General features: G+C 41.8%; 1 pseudogene; it reads right to left on the reverse strand.

Moving 5' to 3' along the window:
- Positions 1–2128: 2128 nt before the first annotated feature.
- On the reverse strand, positions 2129–2767 carry LOC147445673 (uncharacterized; annotated as a pseudogene).
- Positions 2768–26586: the final 23819 nt, after the last annotated feature.

Raw genomic sequence — 26586 nt, forward strand, 5'->3', positions numbered from 1 at the left:
GCGGATTTAAAAGAAAAACTAGCAAGCACTTTAGCAGGGAACACAATCTCCACATGAGGAAGTCACCAAGCAAACAATGCCAATAAGGACATGTCCACCTTTGAGAGAACACATTAAAAGAACCAAAAAAACCCTTCATTAGAAAGCTGAACCGAGTCAACTATTAAATAATAAAAAGAAACTTTGATCCTCATTAATGAAAGTTAAAGGACGTAAATACTATTCCTTGTCTCTTGCACGCAGGGCAACCCACATCAAGCCAAGAGCTAACAAAGACTATTCTCAACATGCCTTTCCCGTGTTGTATCAATACCGTGTTGCAATATAAGCATTTGGAAAGGGCAAAAAGTAACCCACCTAAATTTACCACTTGTTACATCTAACCATGATTATTGTATCAATAGTGTGTTAAAATATAAGCATTTGGCAAGGGCAAAAAGTAACTCCAACCAAATTTACCAACTATTACATTAAGGTACGCACGCTTAAACCAAGATCGAAGTCAAACTCATAACCTATCGTTACAGGAGGAACTCATGTGCTAAGCTAGTCTATCGCCATCAATTTAGTGCATGCTACTTGACTCCCTAAATATTAAAAAAAGGCCTGCCTCCTCTGCTAGCCCCACTTCGCCACTTGGCTCCCTCACCCGACATTAAACAAGGTGAAGACTCAAGATGGCCTGTTGAGGTAAGGGGGGAGGAAAGATTTATCGAAAGTAGGTCTTAATCGCTGTTGCAGTTTTATTATTTTAATATAAAATTGTATTGTTCATATACACACACAATTACAAACTAGCGATTCCAGAATGGCTTACTGATCGATTTGACTCCTACCATTGTCTTCAACAACGGATTATGCTATAAATGCCCTTACCTAATGTCTTGTTATTTAAGAATTTCTTTTTTAATGCCTTCATAAAAAAAGGTAGGTTTGATAAAGATATATATATATATATATATAGTGAGTGTGTGTGTGTGTGTGTTATATGTGTGTATGTATAGAATTTACTAGAAGTATGTAAGGTGAAGCTTCACTTTAACATTCTAAAAGAATAGAATGCAAGAGAAGTCAAGCCATGTGAGGATGCAAAATGAAAGGTGAAATAAAAAATCCATTTAATATTCTAAAATTTAAATAACATTTAAGGTAAGTCTCAATCATCACTTCATCACTGAAAACATTGAAAGTATGCTTAACTCAACTCTTCTCTAAGGATTCTTTTAGAAAGACAAAAATCAATGTGATAATTTTAGTTAAAAAGTATGATTCAACGCGATTCTATAGATTAAAACCAATCAAATACAAATTCTTTTGGGATTCAATTTTACATAATTGTATACACTCTTATGCATCTTGAGGTTTGGTTCAAGAAAACTTATCAAAACATTAATTTAATTGTGACTATCTAAGAATGGAAAGGAAGATATAAATGCTTTAGTAAGATTTTTCTTTTGGAGTTTGGTATGATTTATTGATCGATGTAACTCTTTGAAGTCATGCTCATCTTAATAGCTTATATTGCGTGTTAAACAAGAATTTTTAGTGTGCAGTTTTGTAATGTAAAAAAAAGTATTTATAGTTTTCATGAATATCACTAATTATTATCCCAAGTAATTCTTAAATAGCCTAAGTGAATTAAGGAAAGATAGTTGAGATACATTCATACATGAAGAGACAATTAGAGACACTTACTTTATTGGAGGTCTTTAAGCTAGTAGGTAGCCAAAACGAGTTTTTTGCTAACCATTAATTAATTAGTTTGGGGGGGGGGTTAATTTTTTTTTTTAGTGCTTAAGGGAGCCCTAAGGGCAGCCAAGGCGAATAGCCTAGTGGTTAAGCTTGTCTTTTTACTGTCTACGTGTTGAGGTCAAATCCTAGGGATTAAGGGTGCTTTTGAAGCTAATTCGAGATGTTGAAGCATCTTGAGAAGATACTATGTATTGAAAATTGAAAGTAGAGCAAGTGTAGGTGACCAAAACATCCTTTTTTGGGCTCATTAAGTGGCATCTGCAGAGATCCTTTGTTGGTTTGATATCAAAAGGGAGCGGGAGAAAATGTTTGGGGAGGGCTGAAGGCACGTGGTGGAGAGAGATGAAGAGAGAGTAGATTTTTTAATATGGTCAATTCACGGGAAGTGAGGTACAAAAGGATCAGAGGGCCCGGGTATAAGAGGCGAAGACTCTCTCTCTCTCTCTCTCTCTCTCTCTCTCTCTCTCTCTCTCTCTCTCTCTCTCTCTCTGTGTATGTCTTGCGCTCAGGTGCCAACAGCGCATGGTCTGCACCCGAGCACGAGCAGGAGATATTGGGTGCTATGTTGTGTTCGTAGGAGGTGTAGTGCATAGTAAAAGCAGATTGAAGCAACACCCGCGGTCGTATGCAGAGGACGTGGTCGACTGCAGGTGATGAGGCAAAGACGGGGGCGGAGAAGAGGTGGGAAAGGCAGGTGTCTTGAGCTTGTTGGGGTCTGCACGAGCAAGGCATGTATGCAAAGGACGTGCTCGACTGTAGGTGATGAGGCAGAGACGGGGGCGGAGAAGAGGTGAGAAAGGCAGGTGTCTTGAGCTTGTTGGGGTCTGCGCGAGCAAGGCACGTATGCAGAGGACGTGCTCGACTGCAGGTGATGAGGCACAGACGAGGACGGAGAAGAGGTTGTCTTGAGCTTGTTGGGGTCTACTCGTTTTTGTGTAGGTAAGCACACGGATTGCGGCAAGCCAGTGGTTATCACCATCGTCAGCCAACTGCGGGGCCCTCTGCTCAGGCGCATCTGCACAGTACAGGGGTCCACAGTTGAGGCAGGGCGGAGACTGTGTATCTTCGCAGGAAGAGGGGATAAAGCAAAGGGTTTGGTTTTCAAAGCTAACGAAAAGGAATCTCGATCACTGATTAATTAATTGGGAGCGAAGTGCAGCCAGTAGGAGTAGGAGTAGGGAGTATGACTCTATAAATAAGAGCCTCACTTAGCCTAGTTTTTCTCTTCAAAAGTTCAAGATTTTGTATGTGGGATTCTTGTTAGACCTCTCAAGAACACCAAATAAATATCATAACAAGGTTTATATTTGCTAAAATTTAAAAGAAATTATTTGTGAATTGTAAGAAATAATATGAAACTGCACATGGACATTCTAAAAGAATTAGGAATGGAATGTCAAGCCATAGTAATGCTGTGAAATAAATGAACATATTTACCAACAAAAAACAAGAGAATTTTATAATTAATTGTACAAAAAGGTAGATCCAATCACTTTAAGAAAACAATAAACTTGCATAATGTCCATGAAAAGGTGATGTAAGGAAACAACTGAAAGGACAACAAAGTTATTTTACAAAGACCCTTGCCATGTGGCGCTCATCCAACCAAAGAATCCAACGACCTCGGTGTTGCAACAACCTTGCACAATAAACCCTATGGCCTTCCACATGCCAAAAAAGGTGTCTTGCCTTTTGCCTGCCACCTCCCCTACCTTGTGGCTCTTCAACCTTCCTCACGCCTTGTGCGGCTCATCTGACCCTCAACCACTGCTTTCCACTGCCTGTTGCGTTTGCCGCCATCTCACAAAAGCTTCCTTTTCCTCTTTAAATTCCAATGCAACATCTTCTACGATTCATTCCATTCCAAAATGTTGACCAACATATTCGCCCCACTTTCATTAGATGGAATATTCTCCAAATTTCTTGAAATTATTTCCTTGCTTGGTGCTTACAATATATAATCTATTATATCCAAGGTCGCGGTCAAACTCACCACATGCACAATGATTTTCAACTTGTTGCTCTAACCCACTGCTCCAAACTGTTCTGTTATCGCTTACGTGATGTTTTCAATATATATAAAAACGTACCTGCCCGCTTGTGCTTCCCAGTCTATCCCCTCGTCGTACCGTATAGGCAAGCCTATCATCGACGCCTATCAGACACCTACAACCCCTCCCCCTTCTCCCACCAATTGCCCTTGCTTGGTTGCGCAACACCTTGATGCCCTGCCTCCGTGGCATGATGTGTGCCTCCAGTTGGTCTTGCCATCCATCACCTCCACCTACTCGTGCCAACCTTTTCACTCTCAAGTACACCTTCTACATCTAATTATGATTACTACATAAGCAAAGAGCATCTTTTTGACATGCTAAAACATGCTATAGAGAACAAGAAGAAATGCGCATAAATTTTTGAATCCAATTTTCCAATTTGTAAAAGGGCGCTTTATTGAAGAGTATTATGACTTCCTTTCAATTTTTTGTTTTAAAAAGATTTGTTTTAGTTTGTAAATGGTTCCTTCATGGGACTTCTATTTAAACTTTCTATTTTAAGATGCCAATGTAACTCTCTGCCAAGATGGTCCAGCTTAAGATTAGGTGGTAAAACAAGTGAGTTGGTGCGCAAGTGTACCAAAACAACAAAGGTTCTGGAGTGGGGGAGTTAACCATGTATTTTTAGAACTCCATTACACACTAGTCTCGGTGGCTATCCAAAGTAGGAGGAGTACTCCTAAACTCTTTCTTGAGAGAAATTTCCAGATTGGTGAATAACAAAGGTCTCTGATGGTTGGCCCAATTTTGGGATGACAACAATAAGAGTTAAAAATAAGCACATCAACTGACTACCTAGTTCAATTTGAGTGGAAATGAAAGACTATTGGTGAGTAGGATTATTAAAAGGCTGGAAAAGTGCACAATGCCTACTGTGAGTCAAACCTCGAGTGGAAATCCTAGCAATGGCCTATGCACAAACAGTTTTGTAAGCCGCAAACCAGGAGTGTTTATCGAACTCTAATGTCCCAAGCTGATTGGTTTTTCCCCCTCTGAACAAACAATGGGGTTTGCAATGACATGAAGCAAGATGGGTAACGGTAGCAAAAAATATCTTGAATCCACAGTAGCCGTTATAGATGAAGGTTTCTTGAGGAAAGTGTTGTGGGGGTCTCTGCTGACAGGCCTGAAGATTGTGGCCAGAGGTATTGGCTCATATGAGTGTTCAGAATGCAAACAGACAAGTGAGGACATACCCCACTTGTTCCAAAAGTGCTTGATGATTAGTGGCCTGGTAGGGAAGCTATGCAAATGTGTTCAAAGAACATGGGAAATAGCATTCTACAAGAAAGATTTGTTTCTTGGAGGGATGGTGATGAAAAGTCAAGTGATGTTAATTTGTGTGCAAATTGTCAGGTTTTGTTACTTTCTCTTGGAATTAGGGTTGCAGAGAAACGCACACAACTTGGAGAAGGCGAAGGAAGCTCAAGGCACACAATATAGAGTGTATTACTTAGTGTGCAATGGAAAGATAGATAGCCCTAGAGTGATGGGCGTATATACAATGCACGAGGGGGAAAACCTCCTAAACAGGGAAAAAATGCCCCGGCGGTCCTAGTGTGTTCACACACATCACTACCACATGTATATGGTAACACATCCCCCTGGAGTGATACGGTGAACGAGAGCTGGCACATGAGTAAAGGGAAGTGCCATGCTCTGAGGACGTGATCAGTCCACAAAGGGGAGTAAGCCCAAATCTTTGCGGAAAGCTTCAAGTTTCTCACGAGACAATGCCTTTGTGAAAAGATCTGCAAGGTTGTCCTGTGTTATCACATAAGCCAAGTTGATATCTCTTACTGAGAGCCTCTCCCTGACATAGTGGTAATGCACCTCAATGTGCTTTGTGCAAGCATGAAAAACTAGGTTCCTCGCAACTGCCAATGCACTCTGACTGCCAGTGTAGATAGTGTTGGCAGTGTCCTATCCAACACCCAAGTCAGCCATAAGGCATGTGAGCCATACACACTCAACCGTAGCTGTGAAGATTTCCCTGTACTCGGCCTCACAACTAGAAGGGGCCACAGTAGGTTGCTTCTTTCTCAACCATGATATACATGAACTGCCAAGCATGAAACAAAAACCACTTGTGGACACTCGCAGATCAAAACAACCAGTCCAATCTGAGTCCAAAAAAGCAAGTAAGTATGGCGGCAATGATCCCCCCTTGGGATAAAACAAGCCAAGATATAAAGTGCCACTAAGGTAGGGGGAAATCCTCTTCACAGCCTGCCAATGCTTAGACCCTAGGCTATGCATAAATCTGCTGACCTGTGAGACTGCAAACTAAATATCCGGCCTCATGCTGCATACATAAATGAGGCATCCAACACCAGTTTGGTAAAGAGTGACATATGCAGGATCACCAGCATCATGAAGACTCAATTTTAAACTTGTTTCCATGGGAGTGGCAATAGGTTTGCAATCCTCAAGTCCAAGCTTACATAGCAATGTCTCTATGTAACTTTTCTGACACAAGGCAATACTACCATCACACTGCTTAAACTGTATGCCCAAGTAATGATGCAACAGCCCCAAATCTTTCATCTTGAAAGTAGTATTCAAATCAGCCTTAAATTCAAAAATATGTCTCTCATTTGGTCCAGTGATCAGCAAATCATCTACATAAAGAACCACAATGAGAAGTACATCATCCTCACGCTTTACATACAATGTGCTTTCTGTTGGACTGTTACGAAAGCCTTGTTTGACCAAATGAGTGTCAGCTTTCTCATACCAAGCACGAGGAGATTGCTTCAACCCATACAATGCCTTCTTACATTTGCACGCTTTGTCCTCTTGTCCTTTCTTGACAAAACCGCGAGGCTGCGTTACATAAAATTCCTCAAATATGTCACCATTCAAGAAAGCATTAACAATGTCTGATTGATGTACATCCCAACCAAAATGAGCTACCAATGCACATAGAAAATGCACAGTAGTCATACAACAAGTGGGAGCAAAAGTCTCTTCATAATCTATGCCATTTTGCTATGCGCAACCCTTTGCAATAAGTCGAGCCTTATGGCGATCGATCTCACCATCCGGCCTGCATTTCAACTTGTAAACCCACTTCGTACCAATGGCCTTTTTTCCAGGAGGCAAATCACATAAAGTCCATGTTCATTTTCTATAAGTGCATAATATTATGATTGCATGGCAGCCATCCAATTTTCTGAATTTTGTGCTTCATCAAAAGTCAGAGGTTCCTCAATATCATGAAAGCTAGACATAGCCAAATCATAACAATCTGCTGCATAAGATGCATGGCCACAGCCTGAACAAGTACGACTAGAAAAAGGTGCATCCAATTTACTGTCACGCAATGTATGCACCAACCATTTTGGCATACCTCTAGCCTGCTCATTTTCAGCCCTTTCCTTATCAAGTACATCATGTACATCTGCATCGTTAAAAGGCTGATCTGTAACATTTTCAAAAACCCCCATAGGCTGTACATTTGCCTCATTGGAATTTACATTCGAACTTCCACCACTGAAAAGAGGTAACAAAGTGTCATAAATGTCATGTGAGCTTACATTATTGTCTCTAGTACATGATAGCAAGGGCTGAACAAAATCTTCCACAAACACTACATCTCGTGAAACCAAAATACCCTTTGTTTGCGGATGATACAACCTGTAACCTTTGCTTTCAGTACTATAACCAACAAAAATACATTTGACAGCCTTATCATCCAATTTTTTGCGTTGTGTTTGTGGCACCAAAGCATATGCCAAACAACCAAAAAGACGCGTGTACTCAATAGAAGGCTTTCTATCATGCCATGCTTCATATGGAGTAATAGACTACAAAGCTTTCATAGGACACCTGTTAAGTACATAACTGGCACACATGATGGCCTTAAGCCAAAAAGAATGCAGCAAAGCCATTTTCATAAGTGACCTGTTTTCCTCTCAGCAACACCATTTTTCTGAGGTGTATAAGGCACTGTACATTCGTGTTTTATCCCATGACTAGCCAGAAATGCATTAAATTCATGAGACATATACTCCCCCCCTCGATTGGAACGAAGGGTGCCCATAGTACATTTCGATACATTTTCAGCCATAGCCAGAAATTGTTTGAAGCACATAAAAACTTCGGTTTTCGCTTTAAGCAGAAATACCCATGCATGCGTGGAGTAATCATCAATGAAAGTCACGAAGTAAAGGTAATTGCCCAAGGACAGAGTTTGCATGGGTCCACAAACATCACTATGCAAAAGCTGCAACTTGGATGTGGCCCTAACTGAACCATCCTTTGGAAACTTCAAACACTGCATCTTAACCAAAATACAACCTTCACAAACATGTTTGACAAGTGCTTCAAGGGGCAGCAAAGAAGCAACCATATCAGATTTCTGCAAAGTAGCAAACTGGAAAAATTCAGATGCCAAATGTGCATGCCACAATTTTGGATCTGAAACAGCCCTTGAATTTGCAACTGCATTTGCAAAATTTTGTCCATACTTGTCATACAAAGTGAGCTTATACAACACACGACACAAAAGGCCAAATGCAACAATTTCATCACCAAAACTGAGATCATGAACTATACATCTGGCATCCACAAATTTGACTACAAGTCCAAGTCTAGCAAGTGCAGATACAAACAAAAGATTCTTCTTGATACATAAAGTGCATCAACAAGTGTAAAAGAACTACCATTTGCAGCAATAAGCACAATCTTTCCAATTCCTTGAACCGGATAAGAGGCATTGTTGGCACAAGTGACTGAATTCCCACGAGGGACAGACTCGAGAGAGGTGAACAAATCACGATGTGAGGTAATGTGCTTTGAAGCACCACTGTCGAAATACCACACATGTGAATCTACAGCAAACTGACATTCATGCATCATGGACAGCGGGGTTGTAAGTGCACTCTGCACTAAAAGCCCATTTTGCATCAACATCAACATCACAATCTCCTTTCATAGAAGACTCAACAATGGCTGCATTTGCAGTGGAACCAACATTTGCAGTGGAACCACCCTCTTTCTTCTTAGCCTCTTTGGCCTTCAACTTAGGACACTACTTGATGAAGTGATCATTAGCTTTACAATAATGGCAACGCATCTTGTTTTTGCCCTTATCATCAGAATTTCCAGATGAATTGCTGCCAGCAAAAGCATTACAAACAGAAGTTTTGCCACTCGCAGTAGAACCATAAGAAGTGGCTGCATTGCTGTCACCACCATTTCTTTGAGAAGCAATAGAAGCCTGTTCCACTGCACGTTGCCTAGTCCTGTTTTTTCTAGAAAGTGACTCTTGCGACAGCAATGTGCATAATGCATCAAACTTGACAACTTCAGGATTTCCTTGGGTCATAAGTCTCCAAGTACTAGCAAAAGTCGGGTAAGAATATGGTAAGGCATCAAGAATACTCTGCACAAGGGAACTATCTAAAATGGCTTCACCTGTAGAAATAAGTTGCTCATTGATATCCTTGACACCAACAAGGAAAGTGTCCATATCATCTTCCTCATGCATAATCTTCAATTCCAGCTCTTTACGTAGCAAAGCAATTTTAGCCTCATTGCGGCTTGCATAAAGACCTACTAGAATATCCCAAGCCTGTTTTACAGATTTCCTTGAACGAATGTGAGGAGTAATGGTGCGCTTCACAGACAATGCAATCAACACATGAGCTTGCGCATCCTTTACATCCCAACGAGCTTGTTTTGTCGTAGGCAAGACAACTCTAATAGCAGCAATCCTTGTAGCAAGACCTGCCACATCCTCAACATCGCCTACATCCTCAGAACCAGGACATACATCAATGCCCTGCACAATATTGAAGATGCCCTTTGACACAAGAACATGTTGCATCATGTAAGCCCACATAGGGTAATTGTCCCCATCCAATCTGTCCTCAGCAGCAAACATCTTGAACACATTTGTGTTGTTGTGAACCATGGAAAATGCCTGCACCTGATGTGAAACTGCCTGAAATGAGGAGAAATTGAGCGAGACTAGCACGTGCTTTATAGCACAACCCGCAGTAAACTGTATGGGACCTATTATGCAGTATTTGGCACTAACAAAAATTTTGCACAGAATGACGAAATTGCATGCACAAACCTGGCTGTAGTGGAAACAGAGGCCGAAATGAGCCCGAATCAAAAATCTGAGCAGACTAAGCTCTACGAGCTATCCTAAATTTTTTGTCGACCTGCGAACGCTTCCCAAAGCTCACAGAAATCGAAGAAAGTGAGCAGGCGTGTGCTGGAGCTATTGGCAACTAAACCCAAGAGGAGGCAACTTGCTCTGATACCAATTGTTGGAATTAGGGTTGCATAGAAACGCACACAGCTTGGAGAAGACAAAGGAAGCTCAAGGCACACAATAGAGAGTGTGTTACTTAGTGTGCAATGGAAAGATAGATAGCCCTAGAGTGATGGGCGTATATACAATGCACGGGGGAAAAAACCTCCTAAAGAGGGAAAAAATGCCCCGGTGGTCCTAGTGTGTTCACACACATCACTACCACGTGTATATGGTAACACTTTCAGCATGTATAGGGTAAAGGGGCCAGTTAAAAACTGGCCCCATGTATCGAGAGTGTCGGCCCCTTTTAGTGATGTTAATTATCTCCAGTAGTGGGACATGCTAAAGCCAGCGTTGGGCTGGTTAGTGCAGGCCAAGATTGCATCATGGCCCTTAGATCGTGAGTTTGAGCTGATGTGGCATAACGATTTAAATTCCACCCCTTAGTGGCTTCTTTTTCACGGCATTTTTTGTTACACTGAAAATATTGAATGCTCTCCTGCATCGCGAACCGAGCTCTGTTCGTGTCTAAATTTTTCATGTAGATGCTTGCTTCCATGAGCTTCCAAATGCGCCCCTAAACACACATTTCTTTGCAGCACCGCTTTTGCAATTTGATGCGTCCTTTAGGTGGCCTAAAATTGGCCCCTTTAACACCCTAAAGGGCAGAAAATCATTGAGTGTTCAAAAATGACCTATCAATAGCTACCTTTATGGAGATTATTCAAAATATCAGGGAAAAGATTTTTGCCCTTGGAAAAAGAAAGAACTCGGACGAGTGGAATCTGGCCACTTCCTTCGCAACTAGGATAAATAATTATGGATATTGGCTAGTTTTGGGTTGGCCCTTTGTAATACTTGGAGTGATCAAGAGACACCTCAAGGTTCGGTGCGAGCTTGAGATTACTTTGTATAGCTCTTGATTTCATTACATTTACCCACTCACCATTGTGAGTTTGGCCCAAAAAAAAAAAAGATGCCAATGCAAGTCTTCACCTTGTTAGATTGATGTTCTAACCAGAGTGAGCTTTCCACAAGGAGAAGTTTTCAACTTGATTAGGGTTGAGAACTCTTATGTTTGAAGAATTGCTACCTTAACCAAATTAAAATAAGCTAAAAATTTAGTAATCTTTCTCAAGCAAGTGACATAGTTGACTGACAATAATATTCTAAATAAAAGACTAATACAATAAGAATTATATAAGGAATTGTATATATTTATCATTAAAAAAAGCTGAAGCCTCACGCAGGCATTTTAAAACAAAAAGTAAAGGAAGTCAATGCATCCATTTAACAAAGAAATCCAATTGGGCATACTTCTTGTGGGTCTAAAAGAAACCACAAGACATTTGAAGAATGGACTCAAGCAATCAAATCCATTATGGATATGGGATCAACCAATCCACAATCAAGGAGAGATCTGAAACGTTGTGCTTGAGCTAATTGTACATTTCTTCCTGATTTTATATAACACATCCACTCACAGTTGTGAGTATGGCACACAAAAAAAGAAATCCGATTACTAAAAAAATAAAAACACAATAAACTATTTCTCTCTTCTCTTCAAGAGCATATTTTACCATGCCAAAAAAAACTTCAAGTAGGGTGCAAAAACGTTTTTGAGGCTGTTAATTAACCAAAATGCCACACTCACAATTGTGAGTGGATGTATTATATTCACTCTGAAAGGAATGTACAATAACCCTTAAGCATGGGCTATGCCTTGAGGGGCCACAAGATACGATTCGGAGCTACAAATCCCCTGACTGACATAAGTTGCTTCGATAGTTGCATTTCATGAGCTAGTTGTGACCAAGACCTTGATGGCTTTAATTGCACGCTCATATTTCTTGCTTTTTCCCATACCTATGATCACTTCCTTTCTTTCATGCATAATGTCTTTGAAGCTAACTTGAGTAGAGAGATGAAACGAAAAGTGAAGGGCTAGAGTTGTGCGAGGCTGGGCAAAAATGGGGAGTGGGATTCTAAATAAGTTCTAAGATTTGGATTGAAAGTCAATATTACTATTTTCTATCCCCATATTTTACAATTTCTTACACCCAATCAGAGCTCAGTGAAGTATAATTTCCAACAGTTATCAACCGCGTTTGAATTTTCCATTCTGAAGGAACCTGATAGTTAAGAAGACGAAGAAGCTGCAGTAAAAAATGAAACACTCACTAAGTAGATGTGTTCAATTTTGGTTTTGGGCTTATTTACGAGAATCTAAGAAGATGCTCTTAGGTCTTCAGGGGAAAATATGGAGGGGAGAGAGAGAGAGAGAGAGAGAGAGAGAGAGAGAGAGAGAGAGAGAGAGAGACGGGCATTAATAGGAGTGCACATAGAGATTTTTTGCTTTTGCAATGCATGAGGTTGAGTCAAGAGAGAGAAAGAGAGAAATGGCCTCCCTTTCTGTGTCATGCATCAAGCATGGTAGCCATGGCGGGGGGGGGGGGGGGGGGGTGATCTTGGCTATGGTAATGCAAAATAGGGTAGCCATGACAAGGCACAGAGAGAGAGAGAGAGAGAGAGAGAGAGAGAGAGAGAGAGAGAGAGAGAGAGAGAGAGAGAGAGAGAGAGAGATGGGACAAATGTTGTGTGGAAAAACAAAGTGAGGGAGTTGTGCAGGGCAGATGAGTGCACGCAAGTAGCAGTGCAGGCAAGGAGGACACAGGAGTGCGCAGAGAGAGGGGGACTAGGGGGCATTATGGCAATAAGGGAACTATTTTTCTATGGATTTGGGAGATTCCAACGAATCCGGAGAAGAAATTAATGGGAACTTAGAGCTGAGTCCCACACAACGCGGAGAGTGCTTCCAAGGCATGGGGTCTGATGTGCTCCAAGAAACCACAATGGCAGTCCCATGAAAAGAAGCAATCATGCGCAACAACGTAATGTCTCTAGCTGACTGTTGGTGTGCACAAGGCTGATCAATGTGTGTTGCAAATAAGGCAACTAGTGCTCGTATAATTAAGGATCACTGGCAGTCATTTGTATCCCCTTCCATGTGCTGCAAAACTAGTGAAAGTTGCAAGATTTTTTAGCGCTTCCAGTGCAAAAACCAAGAGCTCTATGTGCTACTAGCTTCCTGTGGGATTGGTTAGTGCACAAAACAATCATGCACTCCATGCACCCCACGTCCCTTTTGGTATGAAGTTCTCAGGGCTAAGTCGCACCCAAGAGGACTAGGGGTAGTGGTTGGATAGGGATGCAAGAATCTCACTAATATTGGAAGTTGTGCGTGAATGTAGAAGCTTGTGAATAACCCCATTAGTCCGTTCAAAATAAAAGGGGTTAAGGTATTTTTTAGAGAACGTTAAAGGGGAGTATTTTTTTGACCTTTCAACCAATAGATGTGGTGGATTTTTCTTGATTTTCAGCATCCTTTTCTTTCCATCATGGGTGGGACCACATGCTTTCTATTTATTTAAAAAAGCCCTCATAACCCTACTAGCATCCAATGCGACTCAGCTCTTAACGATAGACGGAGAATGCTAAATATGTGGACGAGACGAAGCATGAAAGCTTGGTGTGTGTGTGTGTGTGTGTGTGTGTGGATGTTCTATTATAGATAATAAGACATAATTGAACTCGTAAAAAAACAGTTGGCTTTAGAACAAAGGAGATGATAAGTACAAAACAATTCAGTCTTAGAATTAATTTTGTACAATGATTGTAGGAATGAAGCACCATTCCAATATACAATTTAACAAAAGAACTTCCCAAGCAGTAGGTACATGTGTAATCCAGTGTTGGACATCTTGCTAGCCAAAAAAAAATCTTTCCAAGATAAGATAGAGTCCTTACCTGCATCCATCCAAACAAGACAACAATTCAGTTAGCCTTGGATGTGTTTTACATACCAGTTGTTATCCATGTCCATCTTACAAACTCTTTTCTAATTGTTAACCCTCACGGCTCACGGACACTATATCACCTACGACGGACGTTGTATTATTTACTTGGTAGAGTCAGGTACCGGGTTTGTCGGTCCAATAGGAAAAGGGTAAGTGTGATCGTCGATGAGAGGCGCACTCTAACTAGAACATTCAAGGGATTAGTTGGCTAAGCATGGGCGCCCAAGTGTGAATGGGGTGAGCTCATATAAAAGTCAACTAAACCTAAAATTCACTCATTTGTGCAATTGAAGAGTGCTCTTGCTCCATCTCCATCTTCTTCTTCTTCATCTCCTTGTGTGTGTGTGTATGCGTGAGAGAGAGGGAGAGGGAGAGGGAGAGAGAGAGAGTGTGTGTGCGATCGAGCATTCGACGATGGCACGACGGCTGTGAAGCGGTTGAGCGCGACGTAGCGGCGTCTCCTTCTTCTTCGCGGCGAGGAATCCTCCACGAAAGCAAGCATAGAGCGGTGAGTGACACACCATCACCATCTTTGAGCTTACTAGTTTAGGCTTGTTGTGTGCTTGGAGCCATTTGTGGCTCGCACACGGTGTATCGGCAAGTTCCTTGTATTGAAACGTGTGATACACGCGCACATTTTTGGCGCCGCTGTCGGGGAATGCCATACACTAAGCTTGAATAGCACTCTGTGCTTCTTTTGTGGTGCAATTTCAATTGTAGGAAAGGTAAGGAAGGAGGGTGTGTGTGTTGATAAGAGGGATTATTCAAAGGTACTGTGTTTATTCTCTGTGTATTAAGGTTGTTAGTTTTCTTTGTTAATGGAGTTTTCAAAGGTACTGTGTTTATTCTCTGTGTATTAAGGTTGTTAGTTTTCTGTGTACAGTAGATAGGAAGTAGATCTGTGAGAGCTAATAGAGTGTGTTAGTGTGTAATAGTAGGTGTATTAGTTAGAAGTAGGTAGATAGAGTGTGTATGTGCTCTCGCGTAGGCCGCGGCGACCTTATCCTTTTTAAATAAAAAATAAAAAATAAAAAAATTTAAAGGTAGGACCGGGATCGGGAATATCTCCCAGACCCAAGCCCAAGCTTACGCTCAGGCCTAGGCCTCAGTCGCCTTTTAAAATTACAAATTTTAGCTTCACACGTAGCTAAAAATCAATTTTTTGAGGACCAACGGAACTTCAGATGCCCGAAAATTCTGTTGTAAAGCTCACAGCGACCCTTTAAGTGATACGCTCGTTTCCAGCTATCACACACTTTAATCAAAAAAATCAAACATTAAAAAACATTAAAAACGTAAAAAACACGAGTGAAAACGGACGCTTAAAAAGTAAGCGGTTAACCTTCGAGGTTATTCGCCGACGCTTCTAGGTTGTCAAAGGCACATGCATCTGCGCTCTAGTCGTGTGCTAGAGACGGAGCAACTAGAGAGAATTTCGACTTACTCGAGTTCTCAATATCCACCTACTTTAGGTTCCGGGCCCTCGGCGGGGACCCAAGGTAGTACAAACCAAGACCCGAACATAGCGGCTAGTGACTCTTCCTCTGACTACGACGTCATGGAGGATTTCCCAATGCCTAATCCCTATAGCTCAAGCCAAGACATGCATGCCATGGGCCCGCGGTCCGGGCCGAGCGTGCTTAGCCGCCTGAAGGAAACCTTTAGTAAAGGCACTCGCTTCGAACATGGAGCTAGTGATGTAAATGAGGGGGGTGGGGAAGTAAATTCTCCATTCGTGACCAACGTAGACCCTATACCCTTAGAGAATGTGCACGTGAATACTTCATTCACTGCACCTCTTGACTCTTCAGAGTTATTTCCCTCCGAGGTCATATTACCCGATGGTAGAAACCTTGCCGAAGTGCAAGAGGTTCAGCGATATATCCTTGCAGTGAGGGAAAAGGAAGTCGAGAGATTACGTAAGGTGGAGCAACGAAGAGAGTTAAAAGCGAAAGCCCCTATGTCAATATCCTTGCTAAGAGAGCAATCGAGTGCTCCTGACTTAGCAACCGCTAAGAGCCAACCCCTAGAAAGCAACATTGCATCTAGCTCAAAGGACACCCCTAGCACCTATCCTAGATGGAGTGTTTCTAAATGAGAACTGGGAGTATGAACTACAAGCGAAAACTCTGACCGACCTATACACAGGTCACACCTATCACGTGGGTTGGTTAGATGTCCTACAATCCACAATGGGCGCTACTAGTGTGGAGGATCAACAACAAAGAGTTTGTGAGGTCATCCATAGGGTCATTGAGTTAGAGAGACAGAACAAGGGGATCAACATGCCTTCAACGGGTCTCATGAGATTCTTGGATACAGGGAAGGCTAAACAACTGACCTTATCGTAAATGGAGACTCCCTCGGTAAGTCCGATGGATCCCCCATATGTTGTTTCTCCAGGGGTCTCAGTGCAATCTGAGCACACGAGTGATAGCTTCACCTTTCCAAGTCTAGCTCATCTTTCCCTTGATGACACCATGGCTACCATGCCTACCCCAATGATGGGCATGCCAAGAAACATGCCATGGACCTCATTTGTTAGTAAAGCACTGATACACGGTAGCTCAATGCCTACAACAGTACCTACAAGTGTGTACCAATCGTATACACCCATGGTCCTCGTACTCATGATGGGCATGCCAAGAAACATGCCATGGACCTCATTTGTTAGTAAAGCACTGATACACGGTAGCTCAATGCCTACAACAGTACCTACAAGCGTGTACCAATCGTATACACCCATGGTCCTCGTACTCATGTAGTCCCTACCCCTCCCATTGTTTCAACTACCTATGCTCCACAACCACAACACCCAAGTTCTTATTTCCATGGGACTATACCGGCTAGCATTAGCATGTCACATCCGACGTCTGCTATGCCTAGGGCCACACATATGAACTATGGACCACCACATGGCACAACATCGTATCCAACGTGTACCTGCTCACTTAGGTGACTTGGCAACATTTGCTCAAGCTATTGGTCGATCTATTGCTGAGAATATGCGTAACGCCTGATAGAGATCCTAGAAGTAAGGCACTACAAATAGCCAAGCTCACACAAAAATTTAGTGGAGACGGGGATGTGAGAAAGCATATCGAAGTGTTTGAACAAATATGCGATTCTCTAGGAGAACACAATGACCTACATAAGAGCAATGCTTTAAGCCTAACCTTAAGTGGAAAGGTTGAGGATTGGTATAGAACCCTAAGGGTGGAAGAAAAAACGATTTACCCTACTCTTAGGAGACTGTTCTTGAAAGAATATGTACGAGAGGGAGTACTTTGGGGTGTAGCCTCTCAGCTCCAGAAAGCCCAACGAGAGGAAGGAGAGTCGGTGAGAGACTTTATAAGTCGCTTGAAGCATTTGAATTCTTGATGTAATCCAAATGAGCGCTTCAACAATAACCAATTGCTTGATAGATTCATTAGGGGATAACAACATGAGGATATCTACAATGGCTTAGTCATTAGAGGTATCACCACTTGAGAAGCAATCACCACCAATGCGATCCAATTGGAGGATAATTTAATGATTCAAGGAGAAAGAGTGTCTGTTGAGTCTAAATCTATTAGCTCACAAGCATCAGGGCATCAGCCAATGACCTTAAAGCCTATTGCTAAGGAGCCAAAGATATCTGAGATGACTTTAGCAGATCTCACCAAGGCTATTCAAGAGAGTCTTAGAGACAATCGTGCTCCGCAAAACAATCATATGTATCCAAGAAGGGAGCAACAATGGTGCTCAATATGCTATGGACCGCATAGTACCAGTGAATGCCCTACTTTTAGAGAAAAATTCAATGGGAACTGCAATGCCTGTGGAGGTATGGTCATCAAGCTAAGGATTGCATAGTATTTAAGCGCGCAATGGCCAATAGACCAACCTTAGAATGGACAGACACACCTCAAGTGCCTGCATTGATGCCGGCCCCACCTCTTGAACAAACAGCACAACACATGGTCCCTAGGGCCCAAAATGTTGTTCAAACAACACCTTTACCACCTCCAGTGCTAGAACCGCAACCACCACATCCGAGAATCACTTCTGTGAATCAAGTGGGTTGTGAGTCATCTATTTCTTGTTAGGAAGGCTGTGAGGAAGATATAGATCCTAATATTGCCTATGGGATGGATGTGTTTGAAGAAAGTCCACAATACTACATGGAGGACTATTGGGGACAAGTCAAACCTGTATATCAAGTAGTTGCTCTTGTGGCAAGAGGCCAAAATATCAATTACACTGCTAAGAGACCACCTCTTCAATGCTATGAGTGTGGAGGTCCACATCGTGTAGCCGAGTGTCCTATTAGGCTACAAAACAACGCCACACTAATGCAAACCAATCAAGCGAGCACGTCTACAATGCCAATACTCATGTGTAATCGATGTGGCATAGATTATTTGATTGCCCAATGTCCAAATAATTCAAATGCACTGAAGATCACGCCATTAAACTTGATTGAAGTTAGCGAGAAGCCATCACAAAGTGCACTTGTGGTACCAGTAAACGTACTCACACGATCGATGCTCCAGAAACAAAACTATATTCTTGAGGAAAGAGACACGGCATCAATTGCCCAATCTCAGAAAAAGAAGAAAACACGGAGGAAGAGATCGCAAAAAGCAGCGAAGTCGGGCCCCAGTTCAAAAACACAACATAGGGACTGGTGACGACCCCGTATATATGAATGACGCTGAAGAGGATTCTGATTCAGGAGAAACCATGGAGACCAAAACGACCACTAAGATAGAAACCAACAAGGAAGATCTTCATGAGCCACAATGGCCAGGATCCAAGAAGAAGATAGGAACTTATCCAAACCCTACAGAGGAGATTGAGCAAGTCAAGCAATTAAGGAGTTTGGTAGAAGATACCCAAAGGGATCTAGAACCAGCACCTAGGAAGATCCACATTACAAACACCGTGTTCCCTACGCAACAACAACCTCACCAAGACCATAGACCCTTAGCCATACCTAGTGTCATCCAAGAAGAAATTGACTTAAAGTCATGGGAAAGTGGGCGTACTCACTTCTTGATGGAAAGAATGTTTACAGAGGGACTACTTGATCCTATCGAAGAAATGGAGATCCCATCTTCCCCACGTCAAGGGACTCAAGGCCAAAAGGTGCCGTTAAACATTGCCAAATTGATGGATTTCATGTCTTCAGAAGTTAGAACCACCATCATGTCCAAACTATATAAAGACCCTGAGCTAGTCTCAGCTCTTCGAGCCTTCCTCGATGGGGAACTGAAGTTTGGGCTACCACAATTTTCACAGATGGATGGAGCTGGGGAGATGCCAATAGAGGAGGAACACTTAGATCCACAACCCAACTTAGATGAGAACCTTGTTATAGAAATACCTGTTAACAAGTTGGGACAATACTTTGAGGCTGATGAATCCAATGCGACCATACCAATCACTACTAAGGGATTAACTATGAAGGGAATCCTTGATGGTGGCGCTGGGGTTAGCATTGTGACTAAAAATTGCTGGGAAACTATGGGAAGACCTCATCTTGCGACCACAGCCATAGTAGTGAAGATGGCCAATGGGTCTATTGTTAAACCTAGTGGGATGCTAGAAGATCTCAAGATCAAGGTCTTTGGACATAAAATAAGGATTACCTTCATTGTTATGGATTTCTCCAAACACACTATGGCATCGGAGATGATCTTAGGACGTCCTTTCATGAGGGAAGCAAAAATGGTGCATGGCTGGTCTAAAAACCATGTCTACTTGCAGTTCCAAGATTATGTCATTCGAGTGGATCTTGTTATTGGTCGAGCACATCCTCTAGGAAACAGGTTTATAATTGATCATAGATCTGACACCACAGTTCACTCAGCCCGATTGCAGTATTGTTACACGTGTAAAGCAGACACTGATGTTGGGGAAGATTCTCCTTATATGGATGTACTACCTGGGATGACTGAGTCGGACAATGTGGATTGGGTCCGCCTAGCAGCAACCATAGACACTTGGGGAAATAGGGGGACGACCTGGGTAGCACCTGAGGGTGATGAAATACCACCACTTGTACCCTTAAATATGCTAGAAGCAATGCATATAGCTTCTGATGATCTACAAGATGAAAGCTTGACTGGCATTGGAACCAGTAGCACCTCACAAGACTATAGCCCACACGATTTGGGGTCAGAATCATCAGTTGAAATTGACTCTGAGGACGAAGAATCTGAGTTAAATCTTAGTGCAAATGTGGGGACAAACCATTCAGGGCCCAGTGGTAACCTAGATGACAATCTATCCAAGGGAGCAGAAGACACAAGTAGTGATTCATCTAGTGATTCTTCACTAGATATCGGCCGTAATCGAGAATTAAAAAAGAAGAGTAAGAGATATAAGAGGCGACGTTATCGAGCAAATGTGCGTGCTAGAATAAGTGAAAAGAAATCTACCGCAGAATGGCTTAATTATATAGGGGCATGTGATGCTCATCGGAAGTTGGTAGATAACTGGGGTAAATACCTTCAAAGCGTTATGTGGTGTAGTCCACAACCCATTGACATCGCACAACTAGAGGCTACAGAGAATCCAAAGTTGAGCCGTACTGTAAGGAGACGACAAAATCGAGAGTTAGCTCAACAATAAAAGGAATCGGAAGTGAAATCACAGTCCACAAAACAACAGGACTCCACAGACTTACACCCTCCACCTGAACATTTCAAATCCTATACCACAGAGGAACGTAAGGTTGTGTATACAAAGGCTCAAAGAAAGCCTATCGATGGGAGCAATGGAGTCTATGACGGTCCAACGATAGTTAAGGAAATAGAGTTAGCAGACCCAGGAGAAGAGTCTAAACCTGTTTTCATTGCCCAAGATCTAACAGAGACTGAGGAGTGTGTACTTAAAGAGCTTCTCAAGGAATTCAGAGATATATTTGCCTGGACATATCATGATATGAAAGGTGTTCCACCTTCCGTGGTGCAACACACAATCCCCATGAATAGCATGGCTAAACCAGTTCAGCAACGACCCTACCCAATGAATCCTAAATATGCAAAAATCGTTCAAGAAGAGATTGAAAAGCTGGTGAAATGCAGATTCATATATCCTATTGAGCACTCAGAATGGGTGTCTCCAATAGTGATTGGAGACAGCCAAAAAAGAATGGGAAACTCAGAGTGTGTGTGGATCTCAAGAAGGTCAATGCCGCCACTAGGAGGGACCATTACCCCTTGCCATATTCAGAACATGTGCTTGAAAGAGTTGCAGGGAAGGAAGCTTATAGCTTTTTAGATTGGTACTCTGGCTACAATCAAATCACAATTGCGTTGGAGGACCAAGCTAAAATAGCCTTTATAACCGAATTTGGAGTGTTCACATTTTGTGTTATGGCTTTTGGCTTAACCAATGCCCCGGCTACCTTTCAAAGATTAATAAACACTGCTTTTAGAGAATATTTGAGGGAGTTTTGTGAAGCTTTCTTAGATGACCTTTGTGTTTATTCCTCTTGGAAAGAACATCTATCATGCTTACGAAAAGTGTTTGAGAAGTATAGATTGTATCGCATCTCCTTAAACCCTTTCAAATGCCAATTTTGGGTTAAACATGGAGTCATTTTAGGGCATATAGTGTCAAAAAATGGGATTTCCACAGATGAGAAAAAAATTAAAGCCATTGCTGAATTGCCACCACCTACAAACTATAAAGGAGCTCAAAGGTTCATGGGCCATGTTGGTTATTACCGACGGTTCATTTTAAACTTTGTCGAGATAGCTCGTCCTTTGTACAAGCTTCTTATTGAGTTCCAATGGACTGCGGAGTGTGACCATGCTTATGAGTCATTGAAAAAGACCTTGACTAGTGTTCCTATTCTACGAGTGCCCGATTGGAATGTAATTTTTCATGTGCATATTGATGCATCGAACTTTGCTATTGGGTGTGTTCTAGCTCACCAGGAGAACATAAACTGGACTACCCCATTAGCTTTGCAAGTCGTCAATTGAATGATGCTGAGAGAAACTACACCACTACAGAGCGAGAAGGTTTAGGTATGATTTATGCAGTGAAGAAATTTCGCTACTACCTTCTGGCCAACAAGTTTGTGTTCTATGTTGATCATCAAGCCTTGTTGTATCTAGTAAATAAACCTTGTTCCACGGGAAGAATTACACGATGGTTGTTAATTCTCCTTGAGTTTGATTTTACCGTTGTGGTGAGACCTGGTAAAAGGCATGTCATGGCTGATAATTTGTCTTGCATACCCAATGGTGAAGCCCCTACTGGAGTCGATGATGAGTTGCCCGATACTTCTCTATTCCTAGTCGAAACCAAACCTGAATGGAGTGAGAAGATTGTGAACTTTCTAGTTAATGGTTTTCCACCCAAAGAGCTTCGTAAAGACATAGCTACTGTTAAAAGAATGTGAACCTTACTCTCTCATTGCAGGAACTCTCTACAGGTTAGGGAAGGATGATATTCTTAGGCGTTGTGCGCGTGAGGACGAGTATTTATAAATACTGCAAGAAGCCCACATGGGTATAGCCGGAGGACATTTCTCAGGGGAACTAACAGCTAGAAAGGTGTTGCAATCAGGCTATTGGTGGCCTACCTTATTCAAGGATGCATCACTTTTTGCAAAAGGATGTGATGAATGCCAACGTTCCAAGATTACACAACAAAAGGATAGGATGCCCTTACATCCTGTTAAAGTGACTCAACCATTTGAAAAATAGGGTTTGGACTTTGTAGGCCCAATTAGTCCGGCAGCTCGTAGCACTCAATCTCGATATATTATCATTGCCACTGACTATGTGACAAAGTGGGCGGAAGCCAGGGCGACACGTAAAGCCGATGCGAAATCACTGCCAAGTTTCTCTTTGAGAACATTTTTACAAGATTTGGTTGTCCCTTTGAGATTGTTAGTGACAATGGTACTCATTTTATAAATGGAGTAATAAAAGAACTCACTACCAACTTTATGATAGCTCACCATAAGTCCACACCTTGTTATCCACAAGCAAATGGCCAAGCTGAGAGCACCAATAAGACCTTAATCTCTATCTTAACCAAAACGGTGGAAGCTCATCGCACAGATTGGGATTTAAAGCTTACATCAGCTCTATGGGCTTATCGTACTGCGTACAAAGTTGCCATTAACTGCACACCATTCAAGATGGTGTGTGGCCAAGAAGCATTATGCCATGGGAGTTTGTCGTTCCTAGTCTTCGAGTAGCTTCTCAAGAAGGTTGGGATGGTAACCCCTTAGTTGAGCGATTATATATCCTTGAAAGGCTAGATGAAGAGAGGCAATTAGCTGTGCAAAATGCACTTGTGGAGAAAGATAGGAGGAAGAAATGGTTTGATCGTCATCTAAAGAACAAAGATATCAATGTTGGTGATAAAGTCCTTATGTATGAAGTGCAACACGAAAAGAAAAAGTTGAAATATGCAGGAAAAGGACCATATAGAGTATGTGAGATCACCCCACAAGGAACCATTCGTGTGGAAAATCTTGATGGAGTTGAAACCATTGGATTCCTCAATGGGAGAAAATTTAAAAGATACTATGATCCTTTAAGCCAAGAGGAGCTGTGTGCCATCCATACAAAAAAGCCAGCCAAGGCACAAATAGAATTGAAGAAGATACAAGCTCAAGCTGAGGCTAAGGAGTGACAACAACGTATAAGACGAAAACGAGAGGCTAACCTTGGAGTCACACATGCATTCCACGTTGCAACCGACGAGGATTGGTTGGACTCTGACACACCTCTACGATACCTTATTGAGCTAAACAACACCTATGGAAAAGTGCTATATAACGCCTTATTGGACACGGGTGCTAAATATAATATGCTATCATATGGGGTGTGGTGTCAATTAGGGAAGCCACCTCTATCTGAGAGTATTATCCAAATCAAGGGTGTCAACAAGAAAAAAACTTCGATTTTTGGAATCTGGCATACTTCTGTCAGTTATGACAATGGGGTTGTAGCTCAAGACTTTTTGGTCATGCCTGTTGGAACTATGGAGGGTAATATAAATCAAGGACGAGCGTGGATGATAGCCACCAAATGCACTATTGATTGGGGGACAGGGGGTGTCACAACACAGAAACCAACTCTTAGCCCTGCCACTCAAGCCACACTCCCTGAGATATTGCCTCTTAAGGAAATAAAACCCAAAACATTGCATGTCCAAGAGGTTGAACCATATGTCCCCATGGCCCAAGTCTCTAGAGCTTCAACTGATGTAGCTGAAATAAAGCTTGAGACACACAAGACCCATCCCAATATAACAAACAAAACATACAAGTGGGTCCCTAAAGCTTCTTTAGCGACCATAGCCAGTGCTAAAAGACAGGAGCCTAGTAAGAGACATCCCATTCGCCCCAAGAAATGTAAAGAAATGTTGCGTTGGATTCCTAAAAAACTATTGGAAGCCCAAGGCTACTATGAAGGAAATGATCAAATATGGGTGCCAAAACGTAAATTGTGCTCTTACTTGTCACCGGACCCATGTGAGCTCAATCCTATGGCTCCAAAACGAATTGAACATCGTGGAAAGGAAAAAATCACAGAATACTACACACCCGCTCCAGAGCTAGTTTGGGTACCGAAGAAAGAACGATTTGTTCCACCTAGCTCAGGAATAGGGAAATCAAATGAAGCTTCTTGCTCTTCATGTAGTTCCTATACGGAAATAGAAGCTTTGACACAACCTCCACCTACCATTGTACATATCCATACAAGCAAGAAAGAGTTTGCACCTCCCGTTGTAAGTTCACCACCTACAACAATGTTGCAAAGAAAATCATGGGAGAGTACCTTACCACCCTTGCAACTAGAGGAAATGCATAGGGCGGTCAAAAACTATTGGTTAAAGCCTTCACCCATAACAACTTGGGACAATTGGTTTCAAAAGGTGACGACATCATTCCAAAAGGTATGATCTACCCAAGGAAGGAGGGAGTGTTTGCAGACAGTCATCATTCACTTGCTTCCCTCTCAACCTTCCTCCCTGACCTCTCAATCTCCCAATCTTAGGGAATGTATATATAAAGCCTTATACTTATAAAAAACAAAAATAATAAAGAGCAAGAGCAATTAGCAAACGAGTATGCACAGTAAAAGTCAAAACATTGACCCAGACCTACACATTCACATCCGGTACACTAAAACAGAAACCTATGGCATAAAACACCTTTGATCCTCATCATTCAAGTGATGGAGGGTAGGTAGAATAGTACGATAAGAGTGTCTCTCTTTTAGAGTTTAGTGATTAGCAAAGTTCTTTCTTCCCACTGGTGTGCCTCCTAGAGGTATTCTTTGTGTTTCCTAGTGTGTATAGGAACGTGTTGTTGCGGTTAGGATTTGGACCTTCATGGGATATTTATCTCGTTCACACTTCAAATCAAGCGCAACCATCAACACAAACAAGTGTTTCTTGTCCATTAGCATTGCCCCTTATCTTTTATGCATCTATGTTTGTGTGCTTTAATTGTGATTGGTAGCATAATATTCAATGCATTTGCTTAGTACCAAACATTAAATTCAATGTAATTTTTTGTCATAATCACTTGTCTAAGTTTAAAAATCAAGCAGTCCGACTAAGCTAGTTTGACCAAGCTAGGTGTTAGAGATCTTCTCTTAATACCATGGGGAATGCCTTCCTAATAATCAATGTAGATTCTTAATCCGATTTAGGCAGCATTGTGTGAAATGTACTAGGGATTTCTAGTGGGCTTAGTCCCTATTGACCTTTAGCTTAAGTATTATAAAAGGAGTTTACTAGTGTGACAAGCCTTGGGAGGTGTAACAGTGTCATATGACTCCCAAAGTGACAAAATTAAAATGCTGAAAACAAAAAAACAAAAAAATCAAAGTGCCACAATGTAAAATCTTAAGCAGGAAGAGAAATATCAGCTCGATTTGGTACTTCACTCACATGTATCGCCTATGGTACTAGAGCCCTAGAGGTTCCCAGTGTGGGCGCTTTTCCTTGAAAAGGAAAAAACCCAAGGCATACAAAATAAGCACACACATCAAAATTGAATCACTGTGAAAAGACTTTGGGGGGTCAAAGAAAAAGTAATCAGTCAGGCGATGATTTCATGAGAAATTCCTTTTATCGTAGCTTAACTACAAGGTCTTCTAGGTATAGCCTCTAGTCAGCCCTCGAACATGAAATACTTGGCTCTCACGATTAAACAACTTAATTGACCAGAGAAAATTGAGAAGCTTACCCATGGTATTAATAGTCGATCTTTAGTGCCTTTCGATCGTTAAATTAGCGACCCCAGACTTGTTTAATTTTTTACCTTTACATCTGTTTATGCATTTGATTATATTGCAATTTAATGTTTATTGCTGACAAATGGTTTAAAATTCTGTTACCAATCACATTGTCTGCCTACAACTGTATATACTTTTTAATTCTATATGAGAATGCAATTACTGTGCCAATGTTGTTTGATTTTACAGTGACTGAAGAAGGCTAAGGACATTCATCTCAAATGCTCTTCCACCTCGACGAACTAGCTTCAACTCAATAGCTTCCGAGGACGGAATCTACATCGGGAAAAGGGGGCATGTTAACCCTCACGGCTCACGGACACCATATCACCTACGACGGACGTTGTATTATTTACTTGGTAGAGTCAGATATTGGGCTTGTC

Source organism: Adiantum capillus-veneris, chromosome 12, assembly GCF_014529385.1.
Source record: "Adiantum capillus-veneris isolate H3 chromosome 12, ASM1452938v2, whole genome shotgun sequence".
In the NCBI taxonomy this organism is placed as follows: domain Eukaryota; kingdom Viridiplantae; phylum Streptophyta; class Polypodiopsida; order Polypodiales; family Pteridaceae; genus Adiantum; species Adiantum capillus-veneris.